At 38.4% G+C, this 15,345-nt stretch overlaps 1 non-coding gene across 1 annotated transcript; it reads left to right on the forward strand.

The window, feature by feature from the left end:
• On the forward strand, positions 1 to 107 carry LOC145785148 (U6 spliceosomal RNA). Its single transcript, XR_014291134.1, has one exon. It is a non-coding gene; the product is annotated as a U6 spliceosomal RNA (small nuclear RNA).
• The last annotated feature ends 15,238 nt before the right edge of the window (positions 108 to 15,345 follow it).

A 15,345-nucleotide genomic window follows, 5' to 3' on the forward strand; every position in this document is an offset into this window, starting at 1 on the left:
GTACTTGCTTCGGCAGTACATATACTAAAATTGGAACGATACAGAGAAGATTAGCATGGCCCCTGCGCAAGGATGACAGGCAAAATCGTAAAGCGGGCCATATTAAAAAAAAAAATTTGCAGTAGGCGTAGCCATGGCCATCTGGAGATGCGGCCTGATTTGTCACATTATGCAGATTTTGATTACAGCTACTGCTAGTGTTTGACTGACATTTTCTGAAATGCTTTTACTTTTTGCGGTTTCCTAATGACATAAAACTTTTTTGTTGCCTTGGGGAAGCAGTAGCAAATGAGAAAAAGTAAGTTGAAAAACGCAAAATCAGACTGTTATTGAAAATTAACAGTCTGACTGAAATCTTCGAAATCAAATTTTCTTTGTTTTTCAACATGTGAGGATGTTAAAACCTATTGTGTCATCTGGGGAAAAGAATAAAGTAAGCGTAAAAATCTAATTTTTAGGAAAATTTATTTAAACGTTTGCCCAAAGTTAGAAAAACCTGGAAATTTCTGCAAAATGTGACAAATCAGGCCGTATCTTTAGGTGGCCATGGCGTAGCCTACTAAGCTAAATATTTTCATAATACAATCAGAAAAAGTCTTTAAATTTATATATAATATTTTGCCAATTTATTATAAATTGAGTTGGCACACCGACCTATTTTGCCAACAAAAACTTGCATAAAGAGAACACTGCTCGTGAAACACAATAACGGTGAAACGCACACTAGTGTTTAAATGACATTTGCAAAGTTAAAATAAGCAACCCTATGCTCACAGACAATTTAGAAATTCGAAAACAGACGTTTTAATCAACCACTGGGACAGTGTGGCTGGACATCGCATTGGAATAACTTTAAGCAACCCCCACCTAGAACTATAATCTGATTGGTCGGTCGGTGGAATCGTATGCAAAGCGAAAATATGCTTCCCGGAAAGTATTTTTTGCCTTCGTGCTCTTTAACTCCTCAAGAAAAGTATTTTTGGTTATACTTGTATGCTGATGCCTTCCGCGGGCCGCAGCGATACAGCGTGGCGGGCCGCATGCGGCTCGCGGGCCGCCATTTGGTGACCCCTGGTGTAGATTGTAGAAGTACACCCGCACTCCCATCGATTCTTAGCGAAAAATTCACCTTTGTTACACTGATTCAATGTCATCAATCGTTGAAGCAACGTAAAACTCGAAATTTTTCCTGCTTGAATTGAAGCTAAGGAATATATACAGTATTAACATTTTCTAGATGCTCGCACTAGAATGGGCGGGAAATTATATTCTCACAGCAATTGTTTGTGCTATGCAAGCACGTTTGAGAAACTTGTGTTTCTTCTAAAGGCATGCATGGCTGGTTTTGAGTGTGCTTTTGCTGGCCGATATTTATCGGCGAAAAATAGCCGATACGATATATCGGCTACACCTGATATCGGCCGATACATATCGGCTGACCGATATATCGGTCGAGCTCTAGGTACAAATCAAAAGAGCATGTCAACATAAATCCTAAATGACAAAAATTGTCACAGCCACACTGCTTATTCGTGGCTAACAAAAAGATCATAAACATACTACAAAGCAATCACATCCAGTTAAACAGTGAGTGAAATATTGCATAATATAGGGTGCCGTATAGTTTAGGAACCACTTGTAATTTCTTAAGGAGCAGAGTAAAACATCAACAACACCGCCAAACCGTACTGCATAAATGCACTCGATAGTCTGTATACAGGCAAAAGTTTAACCAGAAGTTATCAGTGCTGTGATTCAGGTTTGTTAGTTTTCATTTTTAAAATACTATAATCACAAATCACACAAAGTTACTAAAACAGGTTTATAGCAAGGTTACCGATTACAAAAAATTTCGATATCATTTGAACAGGAAAAAACAAGAAAGTAACTGCAGTACCATATACTCTTTTTTTATCTTTTTACATCATCTAGCTCCGTTAATACTTACCGGTAATCAATCAAAGTGCGACGTGAGGTAAAATCAAAATTCGCCTTAATTCATCATAACAAGAGGCGCTTTTCATTGCTAAATTTAAAGCAAATCTAAAAATAGAAAAAAGCAACACATTCAAAAAGCGGTAAATTTTATCAGCATACAACTACAGCTACAACTACATTTTTCATTAACCATGCATATCTGGTTAATCAACCAAAGTTTGTTAATCGTTATACGTTCAGCAAAGAATTTTTCAACTTTGTAAGAAAAGTTGTAGATAGTAACTGAAGCTGGGTTACTAAAGTAACCTTGAAAACTGAGCGGGGTAACTCAATTTCCAGTTTTATTTCATGCATCATGTATGTTACTTTTAGTTTACTTCACAGTGTAGATTCAAACGATCTGTTATAGCCTGATGCTGCGGGTTCTTTTTGGCAATATCAAATTACACTAGCTTTCGGAACACAGTTCCCTAGTCATGTGCTAGGCCATATTCATTAGCAAACAAAATCCTAAAATCAACAACCGCGCCGAAAGGGAAGAACTACGTCACCTAATCTACTGATCCAACAAAACCTCACAGCAATAACGCCTAACAGCACAGAAACTCAACAACCGGCAGCCTCAAGCTAAAACAAAGAGCCATTTTAAAAAACCACTCACTGACTTCAACACCATTTGTCATAGCACATGACTAGGGAACTGTGTTCCGAAAGCTAGTGTAATTTGATATTGCCAAAAAGAACCCGCAGCATCAGGCTATAACAGATCGTTTGAATCTACACTGCGAAGTAAGCAACGATCATGCTGCTAAAAGCGAAACTCATTCAATTACTTTTAGTTTGTTAAGAATGTTTAAATTATAATTTAAATGCTTCGTTTGCACTATTGGTGAAGTGTTAACAATTACCTGATGATATCTGGATGAAATCGTAGTCCGTTTTTACGTTGTTTTTGCATTTTCAATTGTTTCCAATAAAACAGGGAATAAAACGAGTCAGAATTTCGTTCCATAAGCTGATGAATATCTGAAGCAATTGGAGAATCCAATGCAACAATATCTTCCTTTCTGGATAACTTTTTGTTTTATTCTTGCAATTCTAAACATGTATATTCGTTTTACAAAGATGTTATGCTGTTGATACTTTAAAAGGTAGAGCAAAATCATCACACAAACTAAACTCACTCTGATTTTTGTTTCCTAGCTGTCTGCAGAAGTCGACTCTTTGTTGCCCCTGTGGAAAATTTTTGTAAAGGTAACTTGCCAATTTGAAAATTATAGGATTCTCTTTGACGTTGCAATTTTGCATAATTCATCAAAATGCAAAATTTGCAATGTTTGCAAATATCACCATCAGAAACCACAATGATGACAGGACATGAAGGTGAACGGTAAACATCAGTTTGAAGTAAAGAATCATCACACTCTCGAGTTGAAATCACATGGCAAATAGCATTTTTGAAGTTAAAAGAAAATCCTTCCAAAACAAAAAGTAAATTTAGCAGTACATTTACAAGCAGTACACCACAACTGGGCGATACCCACTTGGGCGAGACCAGGTGGGCGACGGACCAAGTGGGCAACGAGTCAAGTGGGTGACGAGCCAAGTGGGTGACGGACAAAGTGGGCGATGAGCCAAGTAGGCGAGGACCAAAGTGGGCGACGGTAGCGAAAGTTTAGCCGTTCGAAACGGTGGTGACATATATAATTTATCTATAGTTGCTTTGCGGCATAACGGTTTATCGTGAAGCTTAAGAGAAACCCCTCAGAAAAGAGACAAACAAATGGCCAAAGGGTGGTTGAAGTCATCAAAGCTTGTTTTATTTTCTGTTTTAGATAATAAAATATAACATTTCATTTTTATTTTAAATGCTAAGTAGCTGGTTTGGTAGGTACATGCATTAGACCAGGGTGGTCCAAGACTGCGAACATGAAGGACCACATTAGGGTCTGAGAAAAACTTCACGGGCCGCATAGTGAGAAATAATAACGCGTTGCTGAAAGTAGAAACGTTGTTAAATAAAAACTTAACTAGGTTGCGATGTTGAACTTCTTTTCTACAGATTTTGATCTGTTTTAGCTACATTTTTACTGTTCGCAGGCTATGAACACTAACAAATCTTGTCGCCGACAAAATACAGTTGCAATGAAAGGACTGAGTTTGCTGTTCTGATCGACGTAATGTTTTGCTGCACGCCTGACTCACTTTTTAATCTCTGCTTGCGACTCAAAAAGTGATTATCAGCTAGTAAAAAAGATACGATACATCACACGTCAACAAATTAGCAAACCAAAACAATTTATTGTTTTTTGCTTTTGCATATAGTGTCGATCTCTGGTTTGAATTCAGTGGTTGACAGACGTAATCCAGGGTTTCATGCATCCAGGGTTTCATCAACCAGGCAGTTCCGTGATAAGGACAACCAACCCATCAAAACATATTTTTTATCTGATAACAATAAAAATGGTATCCCTGGAAAGCTTATTCTTTCTAGTTTTCAGAAAATAAAAATATTTGGCCCCCACACAAAATGGTTAGAAGTTATGCCTCAGTAAGCGAACATCACTTCAAATGTCAAAAAATCATGAAAAATACTCATATATAATACTTGTTTGTTTGTTTATCTTTATCCTGCATTGCGGGAAAGCGGACTTGAGCGCTATGCATCGGTGTACGCCTTCCGACATACACCTGACCCACGCTGCAGCCGACTGCAATGTCTGTTTTCCGGTTGTCTACTTTACTTATGACTTAAATTTGGTACTACCCATTTCTCGAAATCGATCACTAGGTAGAGGCAATTATCGTAAAGTTTCTTGCCCAGAGAAACAACAGCAAGTGCGGGTGGCTGGAGTCGAACATGCAGGCTCTCGACTGCGAGCCCAACGCGCGAGCCATGCGAACGCGCGAGCGATGCAAATTCTGAATTCTGAAGCTTCTGATTGATATTTCAAGAAACTTTGTCAATACCGCAGTTGTACAATCAGAAATGAGTGTAAGATTAATCTCTAAATCAGAGGAAAAACATAGAAATTTTATCGGAAAAATCTGTGCCTGGCCTGATGAAGATGGTGGTTTCGAGGTAAATTTTGTGAAACGATCACAGAAAATCAAAGACAGCTTTCACTTTCCTGAAGAAGTAGATGCAGCATCAGTTACGTTGAATAACACTGTTTAAGTGTTTCCCAAACCATCCCAGTTGCCACTACGAAACGACTACGTGAAGTTTTTAGGTTTGGAGCTGATCTGGCTTTGTATGGGTTGTAAATAAAATCGTGTTCTGAAGACGATTTTTATATAGCCATTCTTCACAGTTTTTGTAACATCGGCAATTGTTAAAGCTGTAAAAATATTATTTCATGATATTTTACTTCATTTTTTATGTCCGAAAGATCCCCACCGGTGGGGACCCTTCAAACATTTGAGTCATCTTTTTCATATGTAAATAAAATTACTGTTCTTATTGGGAACCGCTGTCTATGGGTCAGTATGAGTTCGTTATAAATGTAAATAAACAAAAACACATAAGAACATTCAACACCGCTTTGAAAATTAGAAATAATAGGAGTTAGGTCAATTTTGTCCGATAGATCCCACATCTCCCATAATTTAGAACTTTGGTGTAATAGAGGTTTTATTCATCTATGAAATGAATATAAGCAATTTAGGGTTATGACTAAATTTTTTTTTTGAAGAAATCGAAAACGCCTGCTATGGGAAACGATGAACTTTTTTATGTGTACCAAGAATGTAAAATTTTTTTTGAAAATTATTCAAAAACCTCCCGCACCAATTGATATTTCTGACGTCACCTAAGTACATTTTTCTCCTTTTTTACTCCTCATACATTGTTCAAACTTGTTACAGACTCCTTACCATACTAAGGTGGCCCACAGTATGGTGCGGATTTTGAAAAAAAAATTATCGAAAAAAGTCAAGGGGGTTCGGAGATTTTACCCTTTTTGTCATTATTTTTCGCAACAGCGCCTCTAGCGGAAAATTTTTAATTAGTGTAACTTCAAGAATTCTTAAACGATTTCGACAATTTTTTTTGTCAGATTGTTTATTTGTGATACTGGGTGACTTGGTAGTTTGTTAGTTGTTACATTTTTACCACTAGATGGCAGTAATTTGTTTTTTTAGTGCAAAACTTGCAAAATCCTCAAATCGACTGCATGATACCCAAATTTATCGTATATTTCCATGTTCTTTTGCAATGTTTCAATATAATCAGTAAAAATTACTCTACTTATTTTCCTAGTGTACTACACTACTACGCATGACTCACAATCAGTTACTTAGTAATATGAATGGCAAATTGTATTATTGTGACAAAATCATTTAGATGCAGTACATGTGCACAAAGTATTAATACACACAATACTTTGTCCCAGCTTCACAATTTGTTGCATGCAACAAATTTCACACTCAAATATTTTTCTTTGGTGCACTTCTTATGGAGTTCTTCCATCAGCTTAACAGCTCTTTCAGCAATCATATTCAAGCGAGGGATGTCGAGAACAGAGCAATCCTGGTTCCAATGTGTTTTCAAGCATTTCAGTGCACCGGCACACTTAACATAAAACATATTTGTTAAAGCCTAATTTACTGTAGGTATTGGTAGTCCGGTATAACCTTGAACTATTTCATAAACATTGTTTTGGCTATTCAAGAGTACAAATTTGATGAGGATGATGCTTTTATGATATAAATAGTACCGGTACCATAAAGTTACTTCAAAATATCACGGTTCACTGTGGTTAAACACTAGTTTTACTTACTTTGATTCCTTCAACAGCCAATAACAATTTTAGGTATATGCCTCCTCTGAGTATCTTTGGTCAGAAAACCATTGCTCTTGCCATCCATTAGCAATAAAGTGGCATGGGAGTTCTAATTTTCCTCTCCATTGCGGGATCAAGAAGTATGCAAGAGTTGGTTTGGTGGAATGTTGGCTGACAAAGAAATCCAAGACATGCTTCAGAATTCTGTCTAGTATATGGTGTTGACAACCAATATATTGTGGTCGATCCAGTCCCATCTCAACCATTTTTGTTTGTAATTTCACCACTGTACCATTTAGTCGACCAGTATTCACAGCGGTTGTGTCACAAATAATCATTTTGATACTGGACCAGGCTTCATATTCATTCAAAATTCGTTCCAGTTCATTATGAATATCTTGAGCAGATCCACTTTTGCACTTTAGTATTCCAAGTTTGTTTCTCTTTGGAGGCAAACCACCTGAAACTCCTCCCCAGACAACCTTTTTCCATCAAAATGGAGACAGTAATATTTTCCTTCTTTCAACAGCAACTTTATTTTATCCTTTTCGTTGTTTCCAGCTCTTATAACATTACGCCACACGCCAGACTGCGATGGAGTAGTGAGAGCTTCAAGGATTGATGACATTGAATCAGCGTAACAAAGGTGAATTCTTTGCTAAGAATCGATTGTTTGTTTTTTGTTTGTTTGTTTGTTTATCTTTATCCTGCATTGCGGGAAAGCGGACTTGAGCGCTATGCATCGGTGTACGCCTTCCGACATACACCTGACCCACGCTGCAGCCGACGGCAATGTCTGTTTCCGGTTGTCTACTCTACTTATGACTTAAATTTGGTACTACCCATTACTCGAAATCGATCACTAGGTAGAGGCAATTATCGTAAAGTTTCTTGCCCAGAGAAACAACAGCAAGTGCGGGTGGCTGGAGTCGAACATGCAGACTCTCGACTGCGACTCTCGACATCGATAGGAGTACAGGTACTTCTACAGTCCAACGGTGGGCAAACTGCGGCTCGCGAGCCGCATACGGCTCGACAACATAAATTTGGTGGCTCTTGTATTGAATCGTAATATTCCAAAAAAAATTAAGATTATAAATGTTATCTCGCGCTGTCAACCAAGCAGTGGCGTACGTAGGGTATGGCAGGCATGGCTCGAGCCATGGGCGCCACATTGGTAGGGGCGCAAAAATCGGTTGGTAAAAATTAAAATTTATGACACTTTATTCAAAATCTAATTTAGGCTACGCCCAATACAATACAAAGATCAAAAGATTAAATACATTCAACACTTTTCCCAAAAACATGTGTTTCTCGACAGTCGAGTGTAGCGCCCATGAGGCTGGGCTAATCTACATGTTTTTGGAAAAAGTCTTGATGGCTAGTGTGCACTGTGCAGGCTATACACCAGTATGGTTAGCGACACACAATGCTCGCTGTTCTATAGTGAGTAGTCAGGTAGCGCTGATGCCAGGAAGATCGCTCCTTCTCAACAATCCATTCAACGTTAATGTAGTCAGGGATGGCTCTCCAATTCGCCAAACTTTCGCCATTAACATGTCCGCTGTAGAAATGGAACTGACTGACATGCAAGAAGATGTGGTTCTAAAAAACTTCAGTCAGTGCTACTCTACCATTGAATTCTACCACAGGTTCCAGAGAATAAATATCCAGAATTAAAAAAGGCCAGTGTAAGACTCATTTCTGTTTTATCTACGACTTATTGTTGTGAATCTTTATTCTCCGTAATGAACTTTATAAAATCAAAACATCGTGCAACATTGACAAATGAACACTTGGAAGAATTAATTCGCACAGCATTAACAACTTATCGTCCAAATTTTCAGAGATTAGCGAGTCAAGTACAAAACTGATACGGATAAACAATCATTGTGTTTTTATTGCTGTTATGTTATTTTGTGTCAACTGATTTTGCGGCTCGCTGGTGTTTGTGGTTTATCCGCAAGCGGCTCTTTCTTTGAACAACTGTGCCCACCCCTGTTCTACACTAATCACGCGCAATTTAGTTCAAGTTTTACGTCACAATATCTGGCTTTGATCTCCGAGTAATAATGATACGGCAAGGTTGGTTACTAAATTAGATTATACGAGTAGGCTATTACAGCAAGATGCAACAAAATTTGTTAAGTTTTGGTATTACAGTAAGAAAGAAAAGACCCAAGGAAAATTCATTTTCGCTCACATGACACGCAAAAATAAACTTAAAGAAAAAAGCCGGTGAAACTTTGCACAGCAGAAAATAGTAGCGTCATTGTAGAAATTTTCCGACTCCTGCCCAGAGCATTGTGACGCAGTAAGCCACACGACCTCGTTTGGTGGAAGTTAATCAGTTATGTGACGTATTGACCAGCTACATGGCGCTTTGACTCTTCAAGCGCAAGTCGTTGGTCTGATGAAGCCTTTCAGAGTGACTTTACTGATTTTTTAAAAAGCCTTTTAAAACCGTAGTTATAGTTCTGAAATAGCGAAGATTTATTATCAAGATAAAGTGATTAAGCATGAAGATCGACGGCTAAAACTGGTGTGTCCGCCGTGAGACTTGATTTGTCCGCCGAGATAGCTGCTCAGACCGGACACGTTTGTCCGCCGTCAACAAAAACGAATTTCGAGGCCTGTAGGCTACTTCGAATTATATGCTAGTCACTTTGAACTTTAGCTCTTAATACGCGAAGATACTAAACTGAGCAAACTGCACCTCGTTATTGACACTCCAAAGAAAAAACAAAGCGGAAGAAATCAAGAAAAACGTTTTTCAATCATTGTTACAATGCTTCAACGGCACATGCTGGCGTTTATCCACTACCGTACTTCTGTTTCTTTTGTTATCTTAGGAGCAGCGCTCTTGTTGCAACAAGTAGATCTTTTAATTGAGATCGATCCGCAATGAAGGTCAAACTAACGCAAATTTGAACTTAGAAACATTTGCTTTAGGATTTTTTTAAAATAATTTGCGGGGGGGCAGCCACCCCGAGCTAAATACACGGGGGGGCGCCGCCCCTCCGCCCCCCCGGAGTCGGCGCCTATGGTTTCGCATACTTATAGACTTATGGAGGCTTTGAATCACTGACGCACGCCCGGTCACCGAGATTGACAGAGTGAAGTTTCCGATAGTTGAAATCTTGTTGCAGGGGAACTATTCCATCCATTACATGCCGCTGAATGGAGAGCAGTCCTTAACGTGCGGTGCTCAAGCGCACACTCCGAGAGTCGAACCAGCGCCGCCTGATCTTGAAGCTTCTTCGTTCCAAAAGTCACGAAGTTAGGCTTCCTTGCTTTCCCATCCACTTACTCTACTCTAAATCTCAACCACAGAGCACAAATTTACTGTACCTACATACGACTAAAGCACAACAACTGTACAGTATAAATTGGAAATAGTTGCCAACCTCTGTAATATGTTTTACTTGTTGTTTGAAATCTGCAATTGATTTGTGCAAATGTTCAAAAGTGACGTGGTGCTGTTGTTTGTCTGCCAGCATCAGCTCAAGTTGGCAACGGAGCCGGTTCGATTCCCGATTCAGTTCGTCTATTCTGCAAATAAAAATTGAACCACTTATCGTCACTGTATCAAGTTGAAAGCTCAAATTGTAGAACTCATGCCTTCACCTAATTTGTGAGAGCGGTATAGCAACAACCCTCAGTAAATGAATGGTTGGTACATTTTGCAAAAGTGACATCGTTTTGTAGCAATAAATTTTTAACATCCAGTAAATCAGCATCATATTAGTTAGCAGTGAAAGTTTAAAGTCTAAACAGTAAGGACACAATTTATTTGCAAAAAATTGGGCTACTGTAAGAGTTGCTTAACAAAATGTTTTGTATTATTCTATAACTTATATTCTATATAATTTTGTATGAAACAAATCATGAGCTTATGATGAGTTTAGAAAGCAAATTAATGCACGAGGCACATCTTGTAAAGGCGAAAGATTTGTAATAGCTTCATAATGATAAAGCTTTGGTAAAGATTTCGCTTTGTTGTACCGCAGACATACAAAATAAAATAACTTTAATGAGTTTACCATGTTTTATTTTTCATACCCAAAGAACATACAACATAATTAAATTGCAAATTTAATTATGTTGTATTTCTTTTTGTACATTAAATATAAAATACCTGCATGTTAAAACCTATTAAAGTTACATTTCTGTCTTCTATTAACACCACTACCAAGCTGATACAGTTAGTTTAAAGTTTACTTTCGCCGTTGAGTTTCTTTTTCCTCCGCGTCATGCTTGGACTTTACCAGGAAACTTTCTCTTTCTTTCTGGAGGAATTGTGTCTTAGTTTCAAGCTCTTGTTGGACTTGTTGCAGCAGCCTGATGGTGGCTTTGCACTCGTTCACATCCATTTCTCCATCTCGGAGCCTTTCGTTCTGAATCTGAACTCCACAACATCAGGTTAACTTTAAGTTTTCATTACGAGGTTTAAATGTTTTACGTTAATTGCATGAGGTCAGAGGTCAATTGAAAGATCGCAAAAACTAAAATTTCCTGTTTGCAACCTCAATAGAACAAATAAAGTATAAATCGAAAAAACAATCAAACCACTGTTAAAATCGATTCAAGGAATTGTATTATTATTTCATCATGAAATGAATCAATTGCTTTGAACTTGTGATCTATTAAGGTTCATTATTGTGTTTGAAATGACAACTAGCCTATTGTGTATTTTCGATTTTGAAACAAATGGTGTTTCATTTTTTTCCCCATCAAAGCATTTCAATCAAACACAAACAGGATTGTTATCCAATAATCACCTCCATTGTCTGTTGAGCGTCAGCCAACTTTTTCAAGAGCAATTCCCTTCTGGACTCACTGTCGTCCAAAGCGTCTTGAAAGTTGTCCCTCTCTAGCTCTACCACGCGGGATGGTTGCCACAAAGATGGCGATCTGAGTTCAATAAAGCGCAATTAGAATGATGTTCCGTAGCGCGTGACACGATGCTTTGTTTGTAACAAAATATTTAGAAGTTTATTGATTACTTTCAACACGCGAGACGCAAGATGGCCAAAATCCAAAAAGGCCAAAAATTCAAAGTTGAGGAAATATTTAAGTTTTAGGAAATTGTATCAGAAATCAAACCTTGCAAGGAAAATCTGCAAAACCACATGGGTTTCCCGATCCAATTGCGGAAAATCTTGGGATGAGAAAGAGTTAAAACTAATTCAACGTCAAAGTTATTGTTTGTTTTGGTATTCGCCTCATGTCTTGTAGTGGTATATTTGAATCAAGATGAAGGATGCCAGCGTCTACGCCCACTTTCAAATATAGCCACAACCACTTTCAAATGTGTTACGCTTGTAGGAATAGCTACAGAAACCCACAAACGTAAAGGAATTGAAAAGAGGTCTTAACACGAGTAGAGCTTTGTGTACAAGTGACAAATCACTGTGTAGTGGTTACCAAGTCCTGCTGCAATAATTACGAACTACTCAGAGCTACAGGGCGGCACGACGTAATCAAGCGCATGCGACTCGGTGCAATGCATTAGCACTAAGGCAATAATCATAACGCAAAACTAACGTTACTGAACTGTATCAAAATGTAGCCACTTCCGCTTTCAAACGAGAATGCTGTTTAAAACCTATGAGGTTATTACGTGCGACCCCATTAACTGGTCAAGCGGTCTACCAGTAATTACAGAGTCAGTTTCATGGTAAACAAATCAAACAATATAAAGTCCAAGCTTAACTAAAATTTCAATCAAAATTATTTCATTGAAGAATGAATCAAATGCATCGTTTTTGGCAGTTTTCATAAATGTTTTACTTCCCATGGTTGCCACATGAGAAGTTATCATTTCATCCTGGCGACATGTACTTACCTTCTGATTGGGGAAGGAGATCGGGAACGAATAGGAGACGGCGAACGGCGCGCTCTGATTGGTCCGTTGTAGATGCTTCCATGATCAGCAGACCGTGACCATCGATCACTCTGGTTGGATTTAAAGAAAATAACTGTATTTGTTAAAAAAAATTTAGGTTCACGAGTTTAAATCGTACAAATGATGATACATAGGTAGCCTACATACCAGTACCACGTACTTAAATGTACCATGGGTATCTGGTCAGGATTGAGAGAGACTACTGAAGTATACTGCAGTAAAGAAGGTAACGATCTACACACTACAAAAACGTATGTTAAAAGCCCAAAAAATAACAAGATTTCTGACTTGTAGATACATTTCCAACAAACGACAATCGGTTTAAAACGCTTTGGAAGTGAAATTGTAACAATTAATAATAATAATAATAATGTTTGTTTTTATATAGCGCTGTATCCATCGCAGAATGCGTTGCTCTACAGCGCTTTACAAAGCAGACAGTGTCAATGCAGCCGTATAGAGGCGCAACTGAGTACATTATTACCCGAATCCACTTCATTGCTCAGTGCCAAGCAGAAATTAGATTCAGTACCATTTTTAAAAAGTCTTTGGTATGACCCGACAAGGTATCGAACCCATGCCTACCGCTTCAGAGGCGAGCGCACTAACCACTAAGCCACCGAGCCGGTCGATTTCACTTCTATTTTTTAACATTTTTCCATGACAGAGATGACAGAGATTACATCCTTTCACCCACCTTGGTTCGTTATATTCACTCGTATCCAAGTAGGAGTCAGCTCTCGATCTTGTACGGCCACGAGAGGGCGGTCGTAAGCGATAACCCCGAAGAGATGAGCTCATACCTGGAAGTAGACACTTGTTCATTGCACTCGTCGTGCCTAAGTTAGAGCAGTGCGGATAAAATTGTTTGTGCAAAAGCTATTCTACATCGTTGAGCTCACATTTCATACTAGCTGTGCCCCAACTCACAGCCACATGATATAATAAAGCTCGCGATGTCTTTGCCACCCAACATGTCCCAGCGCCACTGATGATCCCATCACAAGGCTATACATCACTTCCACGAAATACTGTAATAATGTTATTGCAACTACTTACGACACTCCAACAGCTTTGTTAGAGAGGGTTGGCATCTCATATGCGGGTCTGCTACTATTCGGTGAGTTCCTAACCTCTCACCCCTAACTCCTAACCCCTAACCTTAAAACGGCAATGATTGATAATTAGGCTACGGTACCCGATAATTTAAAAAAAAAATTGAAAATATCACCAAATATGATAGGGATCGGACTCACCGAATCAGACTCACCGAATCGGACTCAACGAAACGGGCAATTCCGCTTATATGCAACTCCATTGACAAAACCAAGAAACCAAAGCCTCTGATGTTCGAATAAGTTCAAAGCAATGTGCATGTGTTAGGCAAAGCTATATTTACATTTCTAAAAGCTGTTTTGTTTCCCGTGAGGACACTTTTGTAGGTATAATATGCTTGAAATGCAATACCCGCTGGGTTTTGCTGAGCAGTGACAGCTTTCAGATTAATTTTTTGTCTATTGTGTCGTCGATAAAACGATTTTATGTTTGTATTAAGTTATTCCCAGACAGAAATATCCGAAAAATTTTGTCATCGTAAATCAGTCCAACACGACAGGAGTTTCTGCTAGGATTCGTACAAAGACCGGTGTCACCGCCACTAGCCCGATAAACAGTAGCACAACCAGGCAGCACCAATTAAATAGGCAGCTAAGAGAGCGCCCTTCCACTGCACAAAACAAGACATTCAAAAGCATACCCACGTGCTGCGTGCAAAAATGGATTGTGTGCAGCCGCTTGCACTTGCACGTAATTAAAACGAGAGAGTTTAAATTTGCGTTTGAGCAACTTGTGTTTCTTCTAAAAGTATGTATGACTGGTTTTGAGTGTGTTTTTGCTGGCCGATGTTTATTGGTGAAAACTAGCCGATACGATATATCGGCTACTCCTGATATCGGCCGATAAATATCGGCTGACCGATATATCGGTCGAGCTCTAATGATAATTAGGCTACGGTACTCGATAATTTAAAAAAAAAATTAAAAAAATCACCAAATATGATAGGGATCGGACTCACCGAATCGGACTCAACGAAACGGGCAATTCCGCTTATATGCAACTCCATTGACAAAACCAAGAAACCAAAGCCTCTGATGTTCGAATAAGTTCAAAGTAATGTGCATGTGTTAGGCAAAGCTATATTTACATTTCTAAAAGCTGTTTTGTTTCCCGTGAGGACACTTTTATAGGTATAATATGCTTGAAATGCAATACTCGCTGGGTTTTGCTGAGCAGTGACAGCTTTCAGATTAATTTTTTGTCTATTGTGTCGTGGATAAAACGATTTTATGTTTGTATGAAGTTATTCCCAGACAGAAATATCCGCAATTTTTTTGTTTTGGTTATGACTTCACAAGTATCATAATTCAGAGAGGATGCTATTGCTTCCTGATAACAAATAGAAAGAGTTGGGAAAGTCAAACCGTGCTTGGTATTTTCTAACTCTTCCAGCAATCGCATGTAAAGCGAAAGATTATTATTGTCACTAAGCAAATCGATACTTTTTACATTGATTCATTGAATTTAGTATCGTTGGACAATGAAGGGATAACATGCCGTTTGCGCAATGATTCAATCTCAACAAAGATAGAAGTGCTTTGGATTGCCGCAATGCTTTCTAAAAATAATCACTTTAATCTTTTGAATAACCGCATAGGT

This window comes from Aplidium turbinatum, chromosome 1 (assembly GCF_918807975.1).
Source record: "Aplidium turbinatum chromosome 1, kaAplTurb1.1, whole genome shotgun sequence".
In the NCBI taxonomy this organism is placed as follows: Eukaryota; Metazoa; Chordata; class Ascidiacea; order Aplousobranchia; family Polyclinidae; genus Aplidium; species Aplidium turbinatum.